Source organism: Amblyomma americanum, chromosome 2, assembly GCF_052857255.1.
Source record: "Amblyomma americanum isolate KBUSLIRL-KWMA chromosome 2, ASM5285725v1, whole genome shotgun sequence".
Taxonomy (NCBI): Eukaryota; Metazoa; Arthropoda; class Arachnida; order Ixodida; family Ixodidae; genus Amblyomma; species Amblyomma americanum.
Window position 1 is genome coordinate 7,186,208 of NC_135498.1, and position 22,249 is coordinate 7,208,456.

Genomic DNA, 22,249 nt, shown 5'->3' on the forward strand with positions numbered 1-22,249 from the left:
GCAGAGCCGGACAAATGGTGCAGCATGCCATAAAATGGCGCATTTAAGTATTCAAGCATATAGTTCAGTGGGGAAAGGCCATAGGCTGTTCTGCACTGTGGTAAGCAGTATGTAATTTGATGGCGGGCCGCGTACTATGCCTGATGTGTAAGTGTCGCGCTGTTAGAAGGAAATTTGTCATTTTCGGTTGATATTCTTTTGAAGAAGGATGCAAACCTGTAGTCGAACATTCTGTTCATGGGTATTATTTCGTATTGTAGATACAAGGAATGGTGATGGTGCGTCATATGGCACGTTGGTGATTACACGAAATATTCTTTTTTTTTTTACAGGTAGAAGGTTTTGGATGTTGGATGCTGTATTTGCTCCCCGGACAAGCAAACAGTATTACACATAAGAATAAAAGAAAGCGTAATAAAGATTCAGCATTGTGTTCGTCGGCAAAATATACTTATTCCGAGCGATCTAGACAGAAATAGGCATACTTTACTGACGTGGGCGTCCCAGGACATGATTGCGGTGAAAATCACACTAAGACATGTGAAAGCTTCCACATACTCAACGGGAGTGTCCGTCAAATAGAGAAATGGCTCACAGGTTATGTGTTGCCCTTTTGGATGGAATAATAAAGATTTAGTTTTTTGCTTATTTTAATCAGTTGGTTGATGACCAATCAGATAATAGCACTAGGACTGCATTTACGGTGTTGGTTAGTTTCCTGATATCGGGCGAGAAAAAAAAACAGGCTCTTTATTATTTCTCGCTGCCGGTGCTGAAATGGAAGCGGTGAAAACACAATGTGGCCGCTTGCACTCAAGAGTCTTACAACATCAAATAGTGCGTAATAACTGACTGAACAAGGTAAGAAACCTGAAATATTAGCAAGGTAACTTAATGAATACAAGCCACACCGATGGTTATGCGCTACATGGTTACAGACTGAATTTGACAACCTCGGGAATACTGAGTGCGCGAGGCAACCTCAGCACGCACGAGGCTCCCTATTTTGCCAGCATTGAAATACAGCCGAAAACGCCATGTGCTTATAGCTTTTGACCTCGTGCTCAGAAACTCTAACGGCTTTGCACAATTTTCGCAATTTCACCCCTCCGAAGCCGAGGAAGAGACTACGCCAGCGCCTCTTGCGTGTCTTCGTCTCTTATACCAAGGATAAAGCGGGGGTAAGTCCATTTCGGTTTTTCTTCGGTCCATTATATTTTCATTCGATGACTTGCCATATTGAGAAGGGAAGCTAGCGAGTACAGGAAGCGGAGTCTATTTTTATGGATGCCACTGAGAAGGCTCTAGATGTTATATTTTCACACTGTTGAGTTCGCCACAGCCCGTCATCTTTCGCTTCCGACTCGCTCCGGAGACGATGCTTTGCCGCATCGATGGTGGCCGCCGATAGGAAACTCGTCAGTGGAAAGGGGAGATTGACGACGCCATCAGGTGGCAACCTCAATGAGGGCCCGGGTTGCTTCGGTGACATTCGCAGTTGAGGCTCGCGTCGACTGTGAATACCTCCGCCGACAGATCTTCGGGGCGACCCGCCATCAATCCTGCTCAAAAGACGCGTGCATCGTACTTGCTCTTTTTCTCCTTTCCCGTGCCTCTTCACTTTTGGCACACTCAAGGAAGAGCAGTTGTGTCTTGTTGGGTTTGTTTCGGCTTCGCCTTCAGAAACAGCTCTGTCGCCTTCGCAGGCATACGCCCCATGCAGGTTCGGTTTGGATCCAGGCCATTGTGGGGAGCGAGAAGAATGTCGCTCCACTGGTTTCAAAACACGTTTACAACCGCGACGCTATTAGGACACTGGCCTTCGTTCCAGGTGTGAGCATATATGTAAGGCATTAGGTCGATCAGGCGGTACGTATCTTATGATGAAAATTTCAAAATGACAAGTCCAGAATGGCAGACGCGCTGTATGTTAAACATTGTGCTGGATGATTACAATACGTTGAAGCAAATGACCAAATTATATGCGCAGGAGCACTCCGCAGGTGCCTTCCTATTGATTACTGCTTGCTGGTATACACAAGTTCACTTGTAGCTCCTTGATTTCTGGGCACTTGACCTCACAAGGGCCAGTTGATAAGCATTTCACTCCAGCATTCCTCACAGCTTGATCACCAGATTCGGGAGGCTTAAATCTGATGCCTTTAGCTCACAGTAGGCTCTACAGCCATGGAGTCAGCAAAAAATGGCAAAAACAAATAAAACATCAAAAACCAGTAAAGAGAACCAACTTCTTTGAAGCCACGGAAGGCATATCAATAATTGTTAATTGTTTATTTTATCCCAATTATTCTGTTTATGAGCCATACTTATACAGGAAATTCTTAGATACGAAAAAAATTTAGAAGAATGCCAAAGAAACGCCAATGCGGCCTGTGGGAACGTACGCAACATGCGGAGGTCATGGGCTCGGATCCCACCGGCGGCATGTGGTTGACTCCTTTATGGCATTCTTCTAATGTATTTCGTATCTAAGAAGAATTCTGAGCCATAAAAATATAAAAAAATTAACGAAACCTTATATGCCTTCCGTGGCCTCAAAGAAGTTGGAACCTTTCTGAACACACCTTAACGAGCCCCTTAACTCAACTATTCCTGTCTGCTCAAAGACAAGTAAAAGGCATCTAAGTGCTCTGCTGACAGCGGTATTTATCTGAGGTATTCGTGTGACGTCACGGGTGCCATTTTGTGGTACATCGCGCAGCATCAGGAGTGCAGAGCAGAGCAAGTGGTGACAAGATATGCTTGCATCCATTCACCTGGCTCAGCCGCACGAACCTCAACATGGGCTCCGCTGTGATGTAGATGCAGCACAGGTAATGGGCCCAATATTGCAAGAGGATGGGTTTGTAGGGCCGGCTTTTGCCACTATGGTTCCAATGTTGGGCCAGTTACTTGTGCTGCATATTTTAAGCGGCGGCCTGAGGTGTGTACAGGGTCGCTGTTGGATATGAAAGCGTTCTCGCACTTCGCGGAGTGAAAGAAAAAGCTGCCTGCGGCCAGCACTCCCGGTTGCCGAGTGGCGGGAAACGATGCGCGCTGGGCGCAATCCACTACTTTCCGTGCCTGCTGCCAGGTGCCGCTGTCCGCGCTAAGAAACGCGCGCGCGCAAAGCGGCGACGGCGGTCCGCTCGAGGCGCCTCCGCGATTTCGTATGCGCTCGGCGTCACCGGCGAAAGCGGCCAATGGTCCATTAGTTTTCGTTTGTGCGCCGCCACGAGGACACAACATGGGCGGGCCGGCGTGAAATATGTCGCGAAAATCGCAAGGCAGCCGCTGTAATTGGCGCACCCCAACGTGCCTCGCATTGAGGCGCGACGCACGCTGGGGGACCCACCTGTTTAACGCTTCCCTTGTACAGCCTGTTACTTGACGTTATTAACGCGCAAAGCTACCAAAAGAAAAAGCAACTATGCAGTGATTCGCTGCCTCGTTGTTGAGTCTTGATGGTTTGTGAATTAATTATTCAGGGCAGAATTTTTTTGTGCATTCTGACCACAGTTAATCTTAAAAATGGGTGGAAGGGTGGAAGAGAGCTGGATGAAAAAAAAAAATGCAGGAAACACTTGAGAAAATACGAACGCACAGCATGTAAATTGCCTTTTCACCTTTTAGTTTTCGTTGCTTTTGCGACGGAAATTTCTGAGTCTTATTAGTTTGATGCCACGTCGGTATTTTTTATTTTCGATTCGGACAACGCGGACCACCTGGGTCGCCATCGGACCTAATGGTATTACAGAAGCTGGTTGGGAAAAGGAAGACACATAGTCAAGGTAGTTGCAAATTGCTGTGTAGATGCTGAATCGATTTTACTAACGCGCTGTGGTTACGTCCATCGCTCCGTTGTCATTACTGGCTATGCCGAAGTGTACAAAGATGGTACCCACGTGCAAATTAGAAGAACGAGACCGGTTCCTTGTTCCGGGATATCTTGTAAGAACCACCGAGTGCAGTATGACGACGTGCAAATAATTGACATGACCTAACTTCTTTCAAAATTACCACTCCCGTAATCAGCGGCTGTTCGCCTAGCAACAAACCTTGGCGCAAACCCGCCTAGCTATTGCGTTAAACCTCATTTCTCGGTGCAAAGTTTGTTCACAAATGACGACATCGCGAGCAGCAGTCAGCACAGCTTTTAATTACACTGTGAAGATACGAAGCTAAACATGCAACAGCTTGAATGTTCCGTGCACCGCCTTTAACGTATACTGGACAAACTGCGACACTAAAAAAGCCGGTCGCAAAGCCGGCGCAATGGCTGAGTGGTCATAGCGCTCGGCTGCTGGCCTGAAAGACGAGGGTTCAACTCCGGCCGCGGCGGTCGCATTTTCACGGAGGCTAAACGCTACAGGCCCGCGTATCGTACGATGTCAGTGCACGTTAAAGAAGCCAAGGAGTTAGAAATTAACCGGAGTCCTCCCCTACGGCGTCCCTCATAGCCTGAGCCGCTTTGGGACGTTAAACCCCCATAAGCCTAAACCATAAACCGAGGCTTTTCGTTTGCATTTTAATAACCTTAAAGCTCATAGCACCAGCCTGCCTAATTTGCCTTTATCCGAGCGTATAGCAATTCCCGGACAGTAATTCGATAAAATAAAAGCGGAATATGGATTTCGATCACAGCATGACCGAGATATCAGGGAATTGTTTCTAGTTCACGAATTCAAAGCTGCCTCTATAGTCATAAATGAAAGCGCTGGAAAATTAACCTGACTAGCATAATACCATCCTTTTAGACGAGCTTAGAACTTCAGCGGGGAAATATATATATACATCTGGGCAGGTTGCTCCCAATAGGCAGGTGGCCAGAAGGACAAACGGCTTTTTTCTTGAATATGGGCGTGAGTGGTAGCGTACCAAAACTAAACTATGCTAAAAATGTAAACAGCACCCCTCGACAACAAACATGAAACGCGATGCTGATTGTAATTAAGTAGATGAGTTTTGCTGTACGCCCTTGCAAGCTTGGTAGCAGCCTTATGGTCCGTGTTAAATGCACGTAGAAGATCGGCACCTCGTGTCGCAATGATCTGTGTCGGGCTCAGCCTAGATGCCCACGCTTGAAGTGATATTCTGGGAACCCAGCACATACTTTTCCAGAAAGGCCACTCCCGCACTGAAATCAGATTCGCAGATGCGCCAACAGGAATGTCGCATGACAATCGATATTTCTGTGGCAACTAATGCTATGGCCATCCCAGAGGACGCATCGATGCCGCAGCTTTCACGGTGGCTGTATCTCATATAGCGCTCGACCCTGAAACAACACACGCGACTAGAATGCCAAGGCCGGAGCCCTGCCCACTATAACGACGCCGCGACCCGTAACCGATGAGTGCAATCGAAAACCGTACTAAATATAACCCAGTTGAAATGGGATGTGATTCAAACTGCGTGAGCGTGTCAGCTGCACCGCGCAATAAAGAGGGCACAGATCCGTCTATACAGCCTTGAGAGTGTAGCTGGAAACTACAGTAAAGAAATTGACTCCTGACGCGAAAATGTCGAGGAATAAGGTTGAAGCGCAAATCCGTGTTTAACGGGGCAAGAAATTTCGCGTTGCTGGCCAAGCGTATCCAATAAGCGTAACCCAGAGAGTCGTTTTGTTGCGGCTAAATCCATGTTTTATGCCCGCAATAGCCGAGCCAAATGCGGAACCTCATTTCGGCATTGCTGCGCCTATCCATGGAGGAAGAACTGTCTCAGCGCCACTTTTACATCTAGTTATTATTGAAAAACTCTGCTGTCCGTGCCTGTGTAGTTTTCCGTGAGTAAAGTTACCCTCTCATGATACTGTGTGCCTGCAAAATGTAAGAGGAAATTGTGTGGTTTAGTAGGAGACGTCACGTCTGCGACACATGACTGGTGGTTCATAACCATGACAGAGTGGACACGAAGGGGAGGTAAGCGTGCCGCCGAGAGCACCAGAGGCTCAAGCTGAATGAGAATGCTCTAAGCTCGATTTGCGGGCGCAGCGTGGCTGTCTTAAAGATAAAAAAGCTGCAGCCAACTGACAGATCCCTTTCTCGCACGGCGGACGCAATTCAGAAGTAGATAATACTCAGAGAAAAGATAGAAAAAAGAGCTTGGTGAGCCAAAAATTTGATTTATCGCTTTTGGGGGTTTAACGTCCCAAAGAGACTCAGGTTATGAGGGATGCCGTAGTGAAGGGCTCCATAAATTTCGACCATTGGGGTTCTTTTACGTGCACTAACATCGCAGAGTACACGGGCCTCTTAACATTTCGCCTCCATTGAAATGCGTCCGCCGCGGCCCAGATCGAACCCGCGTCTTTCGGATCAACTGCCGAGCGCCATAGGCACTGAGCCGCCGCGGCGGCTTCCAAAAAAGTTGGCACAGACACTGAAGACTGCTTACTTGTGAAAAGGTGTAAGCCCGCGCCCGCTCGCTTTGTGAACGCAGTCGCCGCGCGCAGCGGCGTAATGCAACCTGATGCCACACCGCTGTCAATCCTACCCCAGCATGGCTCTGCGTAGACGCCGCCGCACTTCCTGAAAGAAGTCGCCGCCGTACCGCGTCCCACGCTCCGCCTTAAAGGTTATGACGCGATTGCCAACGGTATATTGCCCGTACATGAAGAATTGGTCGTTCTCTACTGAACATTCATAGATCCCTGGGAGTCCTTAAACCCGTCCTGGCGCAGTGCAGCGGTTAAGCCGTGTGCCACTGCCACTGGTGTAGCTTGTGCAATCCAGGTTGTCACACATTTAATTTAGATCCAGGTTTTCACCACTCATTAATTTATATGATTATAACTAGTTCAAAAACTGGTGTCATTCGTCAGATTAACCGCCAACTACCCATCGCCCCCACGCGCGCAAAGAGAGAGAGAGAGAGATGGGTTTTCGCTCAATGGTGCAGGCAAGGCTTACGCCTTAAAAAGTTCAGTCACATGCAACGATCGAACTCTTTCGTTGGGCTGCACGAGCTACCCGTTTATGTCTGGACTCCCTGCAGAAGAGAGTTGAGAAAGGGAGCTCAAGATGAGGCCTTCACTTGAGGCCTGCGGGGCCTCTGGCAGAGGCAGTCGAGCCACTTGTGCTCTTTTTATAGCGCTCCTCTTCCTTTCTTCAGCACATGGGCGTAAATTTCGTTCCTTCTCAAAGAAAGGATGGCACGGGCAGAAGGCCTCGTTGAGAGCAGAAAAAAGCAGTTGGAGGAAAAAAGGCCTGTTTGCATCAGGCGTACACGTATGCCCAAGGTTCTCCACTGCTTCGGACAAAATACACCTTGCAGGCTGCACCACTTCGTCATTTGAAAGCCATTTTTCTCCCTGGGCGAGGCCGACACGTGAAAAGAGCAAGCGTGCGTGACCGTGGAGGAAGATCGGCAGACGAATAGCGGTGCACGAAAGCTAAGCCGGAAGGAGGCGCGGGACATGAGCGGGAACGGATGAGTGAGAAAGAGAGAAAAAAAAGAAAGAAGAGCGAAGAAAACGGCGATCTTTGCATTCGTAATGGGGACAAATGCACCTCGCTCGATGAGGGTGATCTGCTCTCGAATGCGAAGAACTACGGCTCAGATAAATGGGCGGCGAAATGTGCCTCGCCGTCTCGACTTTTCCGCTTTCCTCCTCCTCCTCCTCTAACAGCTCCCCTCCCCGCTTTTATTTTTTGCGCCAGGGACAGTGTGGCTGCGCCGACATTGGAGCTTATGAAACAGCACCGTGGAGAACCTGAGTGCTGCAGCAGCAGTCAGCACATTACGGGGGAAAAAATATGCGCAACAAACTTCGACAGTAAAACAGTTCCTATTGGACACAGCGAAAAAATGAAATGCGAGAGCTGGCATTGAAGGGAGAGTGTTATGTCGTTCCACTCAAACCGCCATAAAGCACTGCTGGGCAGACTGGCGCAGCAAAGCTAGCGTTCTTGAAAGATATTTGGTATATTGTTCAGCTCACCACACAGACGTGCATAACTTTTCCGCACGGAATCTTCAAATACGGCTTATTATCATGATACAGTACCAGTGTGTATATGCACTTATGCATATATATATACTGAGAGGCAAGGTGCTTAACGCGTTAACGATGCATGAAGAGATAATGGAAATGTCTAGTGTTGGAGTCACTAATTCATATGCGTCTCCTTGTAAATATTGCGTTCACAACGGACTCACCAAACGTTCGTCCTTCGTTCTTGTTTAAAAGGAGTAGAGTTACTAAGTCTTCCGTTTATTTTTTTTCCTTTTTGCTGATAACGGTGCGCAGTGCCTTACGAGTGTCAGAACTAGACAGGATATGCCCAATACGCTTGAAATACCTTAGCAGACCTGTCTTTTTTAACCCAGTGTTTTGGTTCTGATTTCTGCTAGCGCTGACGTACAAGGCACAGTACCCTCGTGTCATGTGTCACGAGGGCTCTCAGAACAGGGACGCGTTCGTTACTAGGTTATCTGCAGATAGCTCACGTTACTAGTGTCAGTTCTGTGATGCGTTGCGTACCACAAAGCTGAGAATGCGCCACTGTTCTGTGAGCCCATGTGGGTTCTGCTGGTTTTGTGCACTAGGCCTTCTACGTCATAAATCGCAAATACCGAAAGCCCAACTCGCGGAGAAAAATTCACAAGTAAACCTATTACCTTATACGTTGGCAATGAGATAGCGCAAGAAGCTGTTGATGCCTTTACCGGAAATGACGTCACTTCCGGTCTGGTGACGCTATGCGTGGTCTGGTGACTTCGATTGCCTCCAGCCCCAGCCGCCGCGGTGGCTCTGTTGTTACGGCAACTGGCTGCTGACCAGAAAGACGCGGTTCGCTCCCGGCCGCGGCGGTCGAGGCCCGAGTACTGTGCGATGCCAGTGCACGCTAGAGTGCCCCGCGAGGTCGAAATCATCCCGTGCCTTTCACTACGGCGTCCCTCATAGCCTGAGTCGCTTTGGGACGTTAAACCCCATAAACCAAACCGAACTTCCCTCCAGCCAATGTGCGAATTTTATGACCGACAACACATCTTTTTCTCGATGAGGCTTTTAATGCTGTCGCTTAAAACAGTCCAGTAATAAATTATTTACAGTATACTCTGGCATGTCTTCTTCAGTCCTGTGCACGGTTCATAATCATAAGGTCATGCACCCCGCTATCACACACACACAAAAAATAGTGACTCAAGATTTGTCGTCGTCACTAAAATGCATTGTCAGTAAAAAAGATTGGTGAAAACGGCGGACGTTCCAAAATAAATGCTCCTGTCGACTGGCATGCCTGGCAATGAAAAAAAGAGCGGGAATTACGCGCAAACTACGGTCGCAGCAAGTAGATAGCGCTGTGAGGAGGACTTGGGAAAAATGGTCACGTAGCGTGCAGTGCTTTGGGTAAAGTGGGTAAACTTAGGGAGGGCTTTTCACAGGCAAGAACTCGCTGTCGCCAGAGGTGATAAGGAGGCCTGCCGGTGGAGATGCAATCAATAAGAAGAAAATGGGTACGCCTTTCTCTCCTTTATCCTAGCCGAAAGCCTCGTATAATACGAATAGCTAGGCTCCCTACAGAGCAGCTCAGTCAAAAGCCGAGCCGGAAAATCACAATGCTGTGCAGCGTTACGGCGTCCCCATTCGTTGTGTTTGCACGGGTCCTCGCTGCAGTAGCTCGCTCTCCGTGGAGGGCGTACAAGCGTGATCCATCCGAATAATTGTTCTACTTGCAAAAGAGTGCGAATTGCGCTTGCGCAGTGACGCCTTCACTGTTGCTGCAGTGCCCGTCCGGCTTATCTCTGCGGTGTGCCGAAAGAGTTTGCTCTGTTGCGCGTGGCAGGGGCGTGTCTTCATAGGCGTTCCATGTAGCCCCGTAATCGCCAGGTCGTGGCAAGGCCGCGCCGAAAGGCACGTTCTTGCCTTTCCCATACGTGAGCATCCCGCCAAAAAGAAACGATTCGCAGGTGCAAAGGTGGCCATTTTTACTGTATTCTGCAGGGACTGTTATTATATTGCACTGCGTCAACGCTAGCAGCTTCACGCCAGTGTGCGAGATCAGCGGAATAATTGATAAAAATAGCAGCAAAAGAGCGGCTCCGTGCCCAGTAACTAAATGTGCTCATGAGGAAACAAAAAGAACCTTGCAGAGAAGGCGACCTTGGGCAAATTACAGGAGTACCGGACTGGAGGGCAAGCCAAACACGGAGTCGTACGTCGCGCGATGAGAGCACGTCGCAAACGTCCGCGGAATAGCACCAGTGCTGGAACAACAAAACAGCGGTCGGCCTTTTCGTGAGCAAGGGATGACACAATGCGTGAGGCAGCGCTAGGGGTTTGCTCTTGAATTACTGGTCTGTTGGCAGTGCCGCTCAGTATTTCCGTTAACTTAAACGCACAAAGGAACATGGACGTGATGTGGCAGTGAATGGTCAGTCTGGCCGGCATTTCGCTTCAATGCGTACCGTCGTATACTCAGTCTTCGGACGTCATTAAACGAGGCCCGCGGATGACAGTTTCACTGCTCGAAACGAAACATCAAATGTCCTAGGAATGACGCCCTTCTGTTTTTTCTTCCGAATTTCCTCAAACCAGTGGGCTGATCTGACTGTAGTGTCTGTTGTGAAATACAGGAGCCGCTTGCAGGTGTGACGCGCCACTTTTTCCTAAACTCGGTGGTACGTTTCGCGGCAAATGCTTCTGCCATCGATGGACAATTGTGCTGTGATAAAAGCCAGAGCATATCTTGTGTAACTAGAGACGGGAACCTGGAAGATAGCATATTCCTCATTTTGGTTCCCCCTACACGACCTTATCCCGCCTTACCACACAACGCATCGCTTCATCAGAGCGCGGGCACTCATGAGCCGAGATGTGCTCGGGCAGGTGGCGACCTAAAAGTGCTGCGCGTTCCTATTCAACCTTCCGCCTCCGCTCACGACGCTGCGTGTTAAGATACTGCGATCGGCTGCGATGAAACAGATCATTGAACATAGCCCTATTTCCACTGGTTACAATTATTTCCGCTGTCTTTATTTCGCCTTGCCTGTTCATGGCTCAGCCTTTTATATCCGCTGGTCGGGGAACCGCTGCTCGGAGGAAATGGGGTAATCTCTGCGGGTGGCAACCACATTTTTTCTTACTTTCGCTTCTCATTTCTGTTTCTAGTAAACACGCACGGACGCGCTCACTACGGCAGCCAAACAGGGCGCTTCATGAAGCGCGTTCGGCGCGTACAGCGCGGGGTCATGCCGCTGGCTGCCACCAGATGCCGCCACAGGCAGGCTAACCCTAGCGGTGTTCAACCTCCAGCTCACGATCCCTCGTCTGCTTTTTCAGCGCTGTGCGGAGTGAAGCGTCGCCCGGACGAGCTGAGGAACGGCGACCTCTCAGGGCCATCTGGGGACGGGGAACGTGACCTGCCTGCGAAGGGACTCCCGCTGCCCGACCTGTGAACGCTGCTCCCCAAGGGGAGAAAAAAAATGTAGACGTAGAATAAATCCGGTGTGAGAGAAGAGGGGGGGGGGGGCGAATTTATCGCCTCCTTGATGGGAGATAGCTAATGGTTTCGATTGCCGGAATCTCCTTTTGTTTTCACGCGAGCATTCCCCTGACGTCTTTTAGCAGTGTTTCTTCATCCAAAAACAAAGAAAAAACAATGCCGGCACCGTTTAGCGCAGTGGTCTTTTTCTTGCTACGTTGTTTGTGTTGGTAACTGTGTCGCAAGGCTCAGTAGCAGATTCACAGAGGGGCTTCGCCAGTACTGGTACAAGAGTTGCCTCAGGATATTCGCCTACGGTAGCGGTGCAGTTTCAACGCGCGGCTCGTCGCAAACTGGGTTAATTAAAATGGGCCAAGGGGGTGGGGCTGGAGAAAAGTAAAAAAACGCAGTTTTTATTTTACAAAATATATAAAAATTAATTTGCTAATAATATTAATAATAATAATAATAATAATAATTGCTTGTCGGGGAAAGGAAATGGCGTAGTATCTGTCTCGTATATTGTTGGACACCTGAACCGCGCCGTAAGGGAAGGGATAAAGGAGGGAGTGAAAGGAGAAAGAGGTGCCGTAGTGGAGGGCTCCGGAATAATTTCGACCACCTGGGGATCTTTAACGTGCACTGACATCGCACAGCACACGGGCCCCCTTGCCTTTCTTCTCCATCGAAACGCGGCCGCCGCGGTCGGGTTCGAACCAGGATACTCCGTATCAGTAGCCGAACGTCCTAACCAGTGAGCCACCGCGGCGGGTCTTAACTTGCTAAAAATATCCCCATGGAGTATGAAGCCTGGCACAGCACAGGCGTTCGGATTTGTTTCGACCTGCTGGGGTAACTCAACTCAGCGTGGAGCGAGATCTGAACACGCTGGCGTTTTTCCATTTCGCTTGCACATTTATTGGGCAGGCCATTGAGCCCACAAAGAAGGGGGGCGAGACTGCATCTTCTGCGCCACAGCAGCAGCGGCAAAGAATATGTGGACTTGAGAGTGCTGATCAGATCATGACAATAATTGGTAAAGGAAAACATAAAGAAAGAAAAGACAAAACGAAGTTTCGAATGAGTTGGATTAGAAATGTTTTAAGATCTTAACTTCCATGAACCAAAACTACGCCTCTTACCGAGCCCGAAGATCAAAGCTGCTCACAACTTCAGTCTGTGAGTGCCAAGGAGCGCCTTCAGTTATGAGCGCCAAGAACAAGATCAAGAGCCAGAATCATCATAACAATAATGAGAAGAATAACAAGGAGAAAACAATTAAACCGTGCGGATCGGCCGAGCTCAATGCCTTAGCAGACCTAAAGTTTCGATGGTCTCGTTCAGCGCTGATTTTCTTTTTTGTATACTTATCAGGCATATTACTTTCAAACTGCTTTGATGAATTCCAGCAAAAGCGAAAATATTGAAATGATTGTAGCTTAGCACAAACTGCTGCCTCCTACTCAACGTTCCATTTCAATGGAAAGCGATCTAGCTGAGTCGACTGAACGCGCTGATTCATTCGCTCTTTTCTGCAAACGTCGATAATGGCACTGTGCGGGCCAGCTGTGTGAATTTCTTTAAATGGATTCTACTTTCATTTCATGCGCTCAGTACACAATAAATCTCCAGCGAATGCTGCGGGAAAACTTTCATTTCTTTCAGTGTTCTAGAAATCAGAGTTGGTTATTTCTTTAAATGAGATCCCCCACCACTTGTAATTCCAAATGCCCCCTCAACAATGTTTTCGTTGTAAGCATGACGGAGTTCAAATATTGATTCAGAACAAATAGAAAAAATACTGTATTCTTTATAAACCTTGCGGAGTAATATTAAGCATTATCCAACGAGAATCTTCGTGCCAAAAAAAAAAAAATATTACCTGCCTTTATATTATTCCGCAAAGCGACTCAATGCAAGAACAAAAATAAAAAGGAAGAACGAACAGCCAACTCAGGATATAACGCTGATTTGGCGCTCGGCCAGTTATTATGTGTTAACCCTAGCCTGAGCAGGAAAGTCATTAACGGAGTAATAGAATCGTAAACAAGCATATCCCAGCATAACTCGTTCTAGTTTGTGATCTGCCAAAATACATTTGCCACTATATGAACGAAGCGCATCGGTGCTATGGAATTCCTATTCAGGCAAGAGCCCGTAAACCTTTTTTTTTTTTATCTATGGTGAAGAAAACGTGCACGTTCCTGAGTACAACGAGTCTTTCAGACTGCCTTTGTGCATTTTGCTTCATTTTTGCAGTTTTTGAATATTCCGAATTCATTATTGAATGTGTCACTCTGTACCTTGTAAGGTTGAAAATTGCTATAGGCACAGCTTAGAGCTATTAAAATTTATTGGCGCGCCTTCCATGGTGTACAATCGCGCCTAGAATGAAACTCCTCTCATGTGTTAAGTACCAAAAATAAAGGGTGTTTGATACCGAACAAAACTGTGGAATAATAAATACGTATTTCATGATCACAGGCAGATTAGTGCAGTGCTGAGGATTCAGGCAGGAACCCCTTCGGAGGCTTGACGGGTCTTTCATTCTACTACACAGCTCCGAAACTATGCATCGCTTGCACGCTTGTGCATTTCCTACTGTCCGCAAGACGAGAGAAGAATTGGAACGCCAAATCGTGCTCCGTATTGTTTTATTCTGACCTGCAGGTTCACATGTTTGCTGATGGCACCGAACAAACCTTAAGTGAGCGCTCCAGAAAAAAAAGAAAAACCAAGAGCTTAAGGGACTCCGAAACATTATTTGCAAAACGCGCTCGGTACAAAGTGCCCCTAATTCGAGCCCAAATTTTCATGAATTTACGAAAAACGATCTGTACAGATTATTTCCATAATTGCTAAGTTGTTTCCCCATGTTTCAGCGCTGAGCACGCGCTCCAAAGCTTAGCACGTGGCTGACCCTGGGAATAACACTTATACGTTCTGTTACATAGAACACGTGGAGTACGCCTATACTACAAACTGTCTTCTAATATTCACTTTGATATTATAATCCCCCTTACACAATGCCCTTATGGCTTGTATAATTTATAATATATACGTATTTGTTTTACATATTTCCGTTCTGCCATTTGGACTCGCGTGAGATTAAGGTAAGTCCGTCCGACCGTTTTTGTGGCAGCCTGTTCACTTGTCTACCGGGTGGTGGGCAGCCTGCCCACCGCGTCAGGCTGCAGCCTACTTAATCGTGAGAGGCTGCTCGGGAAGGGCTACCTGCATCGCAACCCAACCCAATCAACCCAAGTCCCACCGATGGCAACACCTGCCACAGCACCTGCCTTAATAATGCCACTGCGCCACTGCTTACGGGTGGCTTACCATCGGGTGGCTTACTTGCCAAGGTGTAGCCGGCGGTAACCAGGCGAGAACCTGGCGCTCCAATGTGGTGGCACCACCGCTAGGGGCACCAAGCTTAGCGAACGAGAAGCAGCGGTTAGGAGGAGAAAATGATTCGAACGATGCTTGCACAGTAGCTAAACGGAAGGAGAAGTTGGGCTGGCTATTAGGTGGTAGCCTTGTACCGCCTAGTAGGTCATATCTGCAACCGACAATTGACGTCATGCTAGCGCACATATCCGTATTTCGTCTAATTACACAAATCGATTGGCATTTTTTCGTCGCTCTTTCTACGCCTGCGTGTATGCGCTGTAGGCGGCAGCGAGCACTGCTCGCGATGCGCCGTCCATCTACAGCGCTTTATGTACCGACATAGATTCTTCGTGAGTGTTACTCTGACATCTGCGGTACGCGGCGTGCGACTCAAGACTTCTGGTTTCTTTTCCACTCCTCCTTCATTGAGATCCGCCATACGAACCGCGCTAAAATCTCTCTGCCGTTATGCTATAGCAGGCAGAATGATTTAAGAGCAGGGCCAGGAAACGGCGAGGATTTGAAAACACGCAGTAAATCGAAAACCACTTTTGAAGCAAGATTGCACGTGTTCCTCTGTCCGTAGAGCTGCTATTAGTGGTTAAGGTGTTCATACATGATCGTAATATAACGATGTGGAAGGTTTTGCTTGCCTCATTCAGAAAGCACTTTAGGGCGCCTCCGAGCACAAAATTTTAAAGAAGGCCTCACCACAAAAAACAGGATTGCACTTAAGTCTGCTTATCAGCGTGAATGAGATAGCCGTTTCCTCTCCTTTCTTGCTTTCTCCATTTTTAGTTTTCTTCCATTTTCTGTAATTTTCTTACTTTTTATTTTTAGTTATTTTCATTTTCTTATTTGTTTATTTTTACTTGTTTTTATTTTCATTAATTTTTGTTTTATTTACCACACAACCTGTGATTGACAGTTCGCTCGGACAACTTCCGTCCATGCTACTCATGAGCCAAGAAAGGCTTACGGCGTAATAGTTTTCGCGCAGGGAATGCCACAACACAAACGGGAAACTATCACACATTATGAGATCACACTACCGCTGCCAGCGACCATTGCGCACGAGTGCCATTTCAACTCGCCTACATAATAAACCGTACAGATAGCCTCGCCAGCTAGCTCTGTGCTCACGCCAACTGTGTAGTCAACATGAGCGCGCAAGATTTAAGGTTTGGGTCAGTGTAAACTCAGTGGGCACAGCAACGGCGTGCCAGAAAATGATACGGTTTCTCGATATGCTGAAGACGCTTGTGCATTCTTTCTTGTATCCCCGCTATTTTTGAGAATCAGCGCCAGTAAGAATGTTGCAACGTTCCTATCCGCTGAACTAATAGTACGTGCTGCATCTGTGTTCTCATCGAACACATGAACACGCAGTCCGCCACTGTCATCAACGCAACGTGGTACGTTGTCCAGTGAGGAGAATATAAATGTGGCTGCAAAGACAGCGCTATTAGTTTATCCTGCCAAGAGGGTTCAGTCTGGCTAGGCACTGGAGTACGCGTAAATTGCTTCCAGAAGTGAGTACAAGCTTGCAAATGCTTCCTTTACTTTTTTGCGGGGAAGCTTCGGTTTGATGCTCTGGCAGTGACAGCGTGCGTTCGTACCACGAGTTTTTTTAGCATAATGAAGAGGACTGTGTAATAAAACGCAAATAACGTCGACGACAGCGGTGTCTGCAAACTTGAAGCAGTGGCCGCCGCGCAACGACTCGCTACTTCTAGCTGGAAAATGGGAAATGAGTGCCTGTAACGTGGCTGATTTATAATACGCGTAAATAAGAGGAAGTGAAATACGAAGGTGTTTAAGCACTGCAGTACTGAAAGTACTGAAGCATGGTATGGGCTAGCTGATTCGGAGTTCTTGTATACATAGCCGAAGACAGACAAAGACGACATATAACAGAGGATAGCGCCTGTCCTGTGTGTTCTGTGTCGTCTTCGTCTGTCTTGCGCTACCAAGAACAGCAGTACTGAGATACATGTTCCTGAGAATTCCGTATAATGTGCTTCTTCAAAGTAAAGTAAGTATTTTAATGTGTGTTTGCGATTGCACTTGTGTGAGTGCACGTGGTTAGGTGCGTGGTGCCCTCAGGTATATGTTGTGAACGTTCGTCTTATGCTTACGACGGCTCTCATACATAAAGAAGGCCGTAAATGCTCGACACTGAAGCATGTGAGGGCTCTAAGAACCTCAACCGATGGCAGGTGGTCTTGGCGGACGAGCACACCAGTGAAGCGTTGGGACGTTGGGGAACCGGGCGGCTACACTGCTTCGCTGGAGCGTTCCCAGTTTCGCCACGGGAATATTTTCCCGTGTCAGTGAGGTTCTCTCAGCATCAGACCCGGTACCTCTTACCCTACTGTATTTCCCCTTCACGGTGTTTTTGGCGCGCCCTGGGACACGGCCGTAAATAGAGAATGAAAGAGATTTATTCCTCGCTCCGCCAGAGACGATAAATCACCGAGACCAGCGTTTAAAGCGAGCGAAGTTTGTAGTATAGAAAGAGGCAGCAGCGCTTGTCGTGAAGAATTCTGTCCAGGCGACACGAGTTGAGGACGAATTAAGTACTGCTTGAGAGAACAGACAAAGCCTAAGGGGCAAACGGCAGCTAATCTGCTGTCGGGAGCAATAAATAGTTAGGAACGATAAGCCACCTATTTCAGTGAAGCCTGTTCAAAATACCGGTGATAGGAATTGCATTATAAAGAGCAAAAATTTTTGGTATAAAAACGACAGATTGACGTTATGTGCAGAAGAGAAAACAAAGTCATGAAAGCAAAAAAAAATTACCGGAATAACATAAATGACTTACAAGTACGAGCGCGGCATGTAAAATTGAGGGTAGGGGATCCGCAACTAGAATTGAGTTTCACGCCGATTACTTCCCCGTACTTCATAATCATAATTAATTTTAAGGGAAAGCTATTCTTATCTTGTTCCTCGAAAATTTGGCGTTGGTAGCGCCTTCTGAATAACCATCCCGGCACCCCCAATCCCGGCAGGAACGATTAACCCTGAGGTGGGTGCCACTCTGGGCACCCGCAGGTAAAAAATTTCGGCATACGCACTAAAGACTGCTTACGTGTGGGAAACGTTGTCGTGCTTCAACGTTTGCGTATTTGAGCGGACGGCCTCGTTTCCCTTCGGGCGGTGCCGTTGTCGAAGCTGTAGACGTTTATGGTTCACTGTTCATTGCACGAGTACACACACCACCGGCCGCAGTGAAATTCAACGACGAAACGCCGCGCCGCAGGCAGTTGCTGCTGTTGTTGCGACAGCAGGAAGAAAAGTGCACGGGCCTGCCCACTGGCTCAAGCTGAGCCAAAATCACTGCCACGTGCAGGCAGTAGGAGAGTTGAAATTGATATGAGAGGAAGGATTGAAAGACAAGACGCGCGTCGCAACAATCGCGTCATCTGAAGCGACGACGACGGGTTAGCAACAGATACCCCCGGTGACAAAGAACCCTCACCACAAGTGTGACAGCTCCTAGATCTCAGCCCCGTAAGGCCAGGAAGCCACCCCTCGCAGGCATGCGCTCCGCTGTCTGCGTCGTTTCCTGTGACGCAATGTATGACACCACCCCCACAAACACAAGCGCGTGCGACGCCACCCGGAACGCTGTACGATGAACGGTTGCATCACAATTTTTATAAGAAAATTGGTTTTTGAGGTGCACATCTCGGTGGACGCCTAAACCGCGCCTTAAACCAAGAGGTAGAGAGTCTGGAAGGCATACAATTGAAGGTGCATATGTCGTCGGTTGGAATCCCTGTCGCAAGCTAGCCTCCAACTTGGCTAGTAAATGTTAGCTATATACAACGAGAAATCGTATGACTCACCCGTAACGCTGTACGACAAACGGCTGCGTCACAATTTTTGGTGCAAATGTTGTCAGGAAAACTAACGCCATTTAGCGGTCGGCCAGAGGGAAGTATATATATAGAATAATTGCATGTATAAGATTGTCTAAAATGGCGATGCTGGGCTTGATGTGTGCGTCCTACGGCCGTTCGATGACGTCACCCTGTTTCTCTTGCCATCGCTGGGATTTCCTGTACCACCTGCGAGTACACACACGAACACACGCCACCGGCTTTTCTCATAACGGAAGTCCTTTCGCATTAAAGTAACCTCCCACTACGAGCCCAGCACCTCCCGCATACAAGGCGGATGCGCTAACCACTAAGACCCCACAGCGGCGGGCTAGTGTTTCATCTTTGGCTGTTCATAGCCCTTTCATCAGTTTTTAGCCTTTGTATATGCGTCTGCAAGCCCATTACGGGGCACCCGCGCGTAAAACTACACCTTCGGGCATTTTTGACGAGTTAAAGGCTAGACAAAGGCTATGAGCACTTCCCCTCCTGAGTGTTCTACTCTAGTTCGTAACAAGGAACGAAAGAGCCACACACACAGAGTGCTCTGTCTGTCAGTGTAGCTTTCGTCCCCTCTTATGAAACCAGAGTAGCGAACTAAGGAATGCAAGCATAGAAAACCAAAGTAGGTCCGTTCGCAAATTTACTACGGAAACGACATTTCCAAGGACTGATAAACCCTTGTGGAGAATCTGTAATAAATGTGTCTCTCATGTGACATTTCGCGTCTACTAAGTGTCGCAGCACACGTCCGCTAGCAATAAGAGTTCACCTTTGTTCTCTTCTCAGCAGGTACAATCAACGCTGAAAGTTTTATCTACTCAGCATCTCCGTAGCACTCTCGCTGTTGAAAAAAAAAAACGAGTTTATTGCAAGCTAATTAAACACTGACAAAAAAGGTACATCTTTGCTTCATTAAACATTCGAAGGCTTTGGTTGAAGAAATAAATTAAAAAATGAACGAAGTACGGACGTGTTTAAACGCGGCTATTAGCATTCATAAACCTCTGGTAATATCTGCATAATCTTGGGAAGTCATTTACGCGCGCTTACGAATGCGAGAGGGGTAGTGTAGCTTGGTCCAAACACTGGTCACGTCTCCAGGCTAAAAGTCCCTTCTCTATGTCGTTGGGAAATGAGCCCGACTTTCGCTTTTTGTTTGTCTGCCTCTCTTAGCATTGGTTAACGTGTGTTGGATCTTAGATTTCAAAGCTAAAATGTACGTGACTGTGGAGATACTCCATCGTTTTGACCTGTCACGCTTGTCTGCAGACAGATGTCAAGCGAAAAAAGAATTGCGATTAACGTAAACGGCGAAATTTACACATCCGCTCTGGAAGTTGAAACTATTTTAACAGAGACTAGGCACACTCGGTGACTAGTGCGCTATTTGTTGACCAAGCAAAAGAGAAAGTTCAGTACCTTAAGCAAGCATATTTGCCTTATGCTAATGCGCAATCGGCGACGGCGGTAATTTCAGCAAGCAAGTCAGACTGAAGGTTTGCTTCCTGACCCAATGCACATATGCGCTGAAAGGGCCGCAAGTTTTAATTAGAACGGGTGGGGTCTCGCGAAAGTGCCAAACCAATGAGTAGGAGCCGCGCAGCTTCATTTGCATGTTCTGCAAAAAAAAAAACTGCTTTGCCTTCTTACTAGAGTTTTGCGGGCAACTGTCGAAGAGAAAAAGATAAATAGCCGGATCAGCTGCTTGTGATGAAACGCTCCGGCGACACATCATAAGCGGCAGTAAAGTAAGGAAAATATTTGTGCAGAAGTGTTTGCGCGAGTACAAACGCGGAAAACACAACCGGCTTATAAACAGCCATGAGTTAAGCCAGAGCAGCGTCGTATAAAAAAGGAACTCTGTGTGCGTACGTTGTTTGAATTCCAGGTTTAGAACAGGGTCAGGGTGTGTTATCCTTATTTTCATTTACTCTGCATGCGAGTCCAATCGCTGCTCGAGTGAAGAGACCGTGATATCTATTAGAAAAATCGTGCTCTTCACGGGAGATATCTGTAGGAAATGCTAGGTAGGGTACACTGCTCGACCTAAGCAGAAAGGGCCTTGAGTCACTATGCACAAGCGTAAAAAAAAACAAAAAACGCAGTCATGACTGCTGTAGCACAAGGTAAGGCTATTGCAAAAATTTATGCATGAATGCATGCGGCATAGTGTTGCGTTGCCATGCATGCACACCGAATGCTCACAGTAAAGACTCTGAGCCAGGAAAAGCGAAGGGCTTCGCATGGCTGAAATCGTTTCTTTCTTCTGCTCTTCACTTTACTGTTAATAGAACAACATGCATTCTACTGCGAATGTCTTTCTTTTTTCGTCTATTACTCATTAGTGCTATTCTTTCAAGCGCACATATTTATCTCGAATACCATATTGTCCTGCGTAGTACAGTGTGTAATGTAGTCGGCAATGCATACAGACTAGTGCTTAAAAGACAATAAAAACACACTACAGTCTCGATGTTCATTATTAAGCATGAAATTATTGTAGCTCCGATTCTTGAAAAACGCATGCGATAATCGTTCGGAAGCTGCGGTGTGAATGAAATTGAGCCTGAGGCCCAGCACAAGAGAGATTACGAAGCCGAAAATTCATGAACTTTCGTTGTGAATGACATCCGGGCAGGCGTACGCTAAAGGAAACGAACCGAGGCGATCAAAAGTTCGCCGTTGGGGGGGGGGGGGGGGGGGGGTGAGAGGTGGGGAGGGGGGCATCGAAGGTTCTCGAATGGCGCCGAAGATTCCTCGCCCACCGGCGCCATTGCACATCATTTGTGCATGTTACCTCGGTTCCTTCCCCACATCGTTCAGAAGCCACGGTGCGTGCCGACGAGTTAATGTGGGCGAATTGGCTAAACAAAAACTGTTCTCGGACAAACATTCGCGGCTGTTACTGATACCGAAAGCCACGAATGTAGACGTTAAATAGCAATCTGCATTAAGAAATTTTTGAATGTAGTTTTGTGATTTTTCGCCTCTTCTACATTATGACATTTGCTCCGAAACCCTAAAAGCCTGAAACCAGACTCTCAGTCTCCTTCGTCAGTCGTAAATTGTTTTCTGTCAACCGTAGTCGACTGGGTACGCAGTGTTCGCAACATGCGGTCAGGATTTATATGGTGCACGCTTGCAGAGCTACGGATGATGTTTACTGCTGTCCAGCAAATTTTGCACTTGGATTGTTATTCAGGTGAGCTTACTCTTACCCAGGTAAGGGGTCCGTCTGCTGAAGTGCGGATGAAGGAAAACAAATTTAGGCGCACGTAATATATCCCCGCAAACAAAATTCTCGAAGGCTTGCTAAACCGATGGGTACACCGCACTGCGCCACTCAGAAAGGATAAAACTTGGAGAGAGCGCACCTTTCTTGACCGCCGGGAGGCCGCGAGCGAAGGGTGTCTTCCTCCTCCCCACTGGTCAGCGCCGTGTGCCAGCGCCACGACGGCGGCTGCAGGTCCTGCACATAGACACCAACACGCCAAGGGTGAGAGTTGGAGGGAGACGAGAAGCGAGCGGCGAAAC

General features: G+C 47.7%; 1 protein-coding gene across 3 annotated transcripts in view; it reads right to left on the reverse strand.

The window, feature by feature from the left end:
* Positions 1–22,249, reverse strand: part of LOC144120489 (uncharacterized) — a 250,212-nt gene that overhangs the window by 167,868 nt on the left and 60,095 nt on the right. For all 3 annotated transcript variants that reach the window (XM_077652931.1, XM_077652933.1, XM_077652932.1), the window contains exon 2: positions 22,090–22,184. The gene's annotated coding sequence lies outside the window, so the exon portion shown is untranslated. The remainder of the gene's footprint in view (positions 1–22,089; positions 22,185–22,249) is intronic.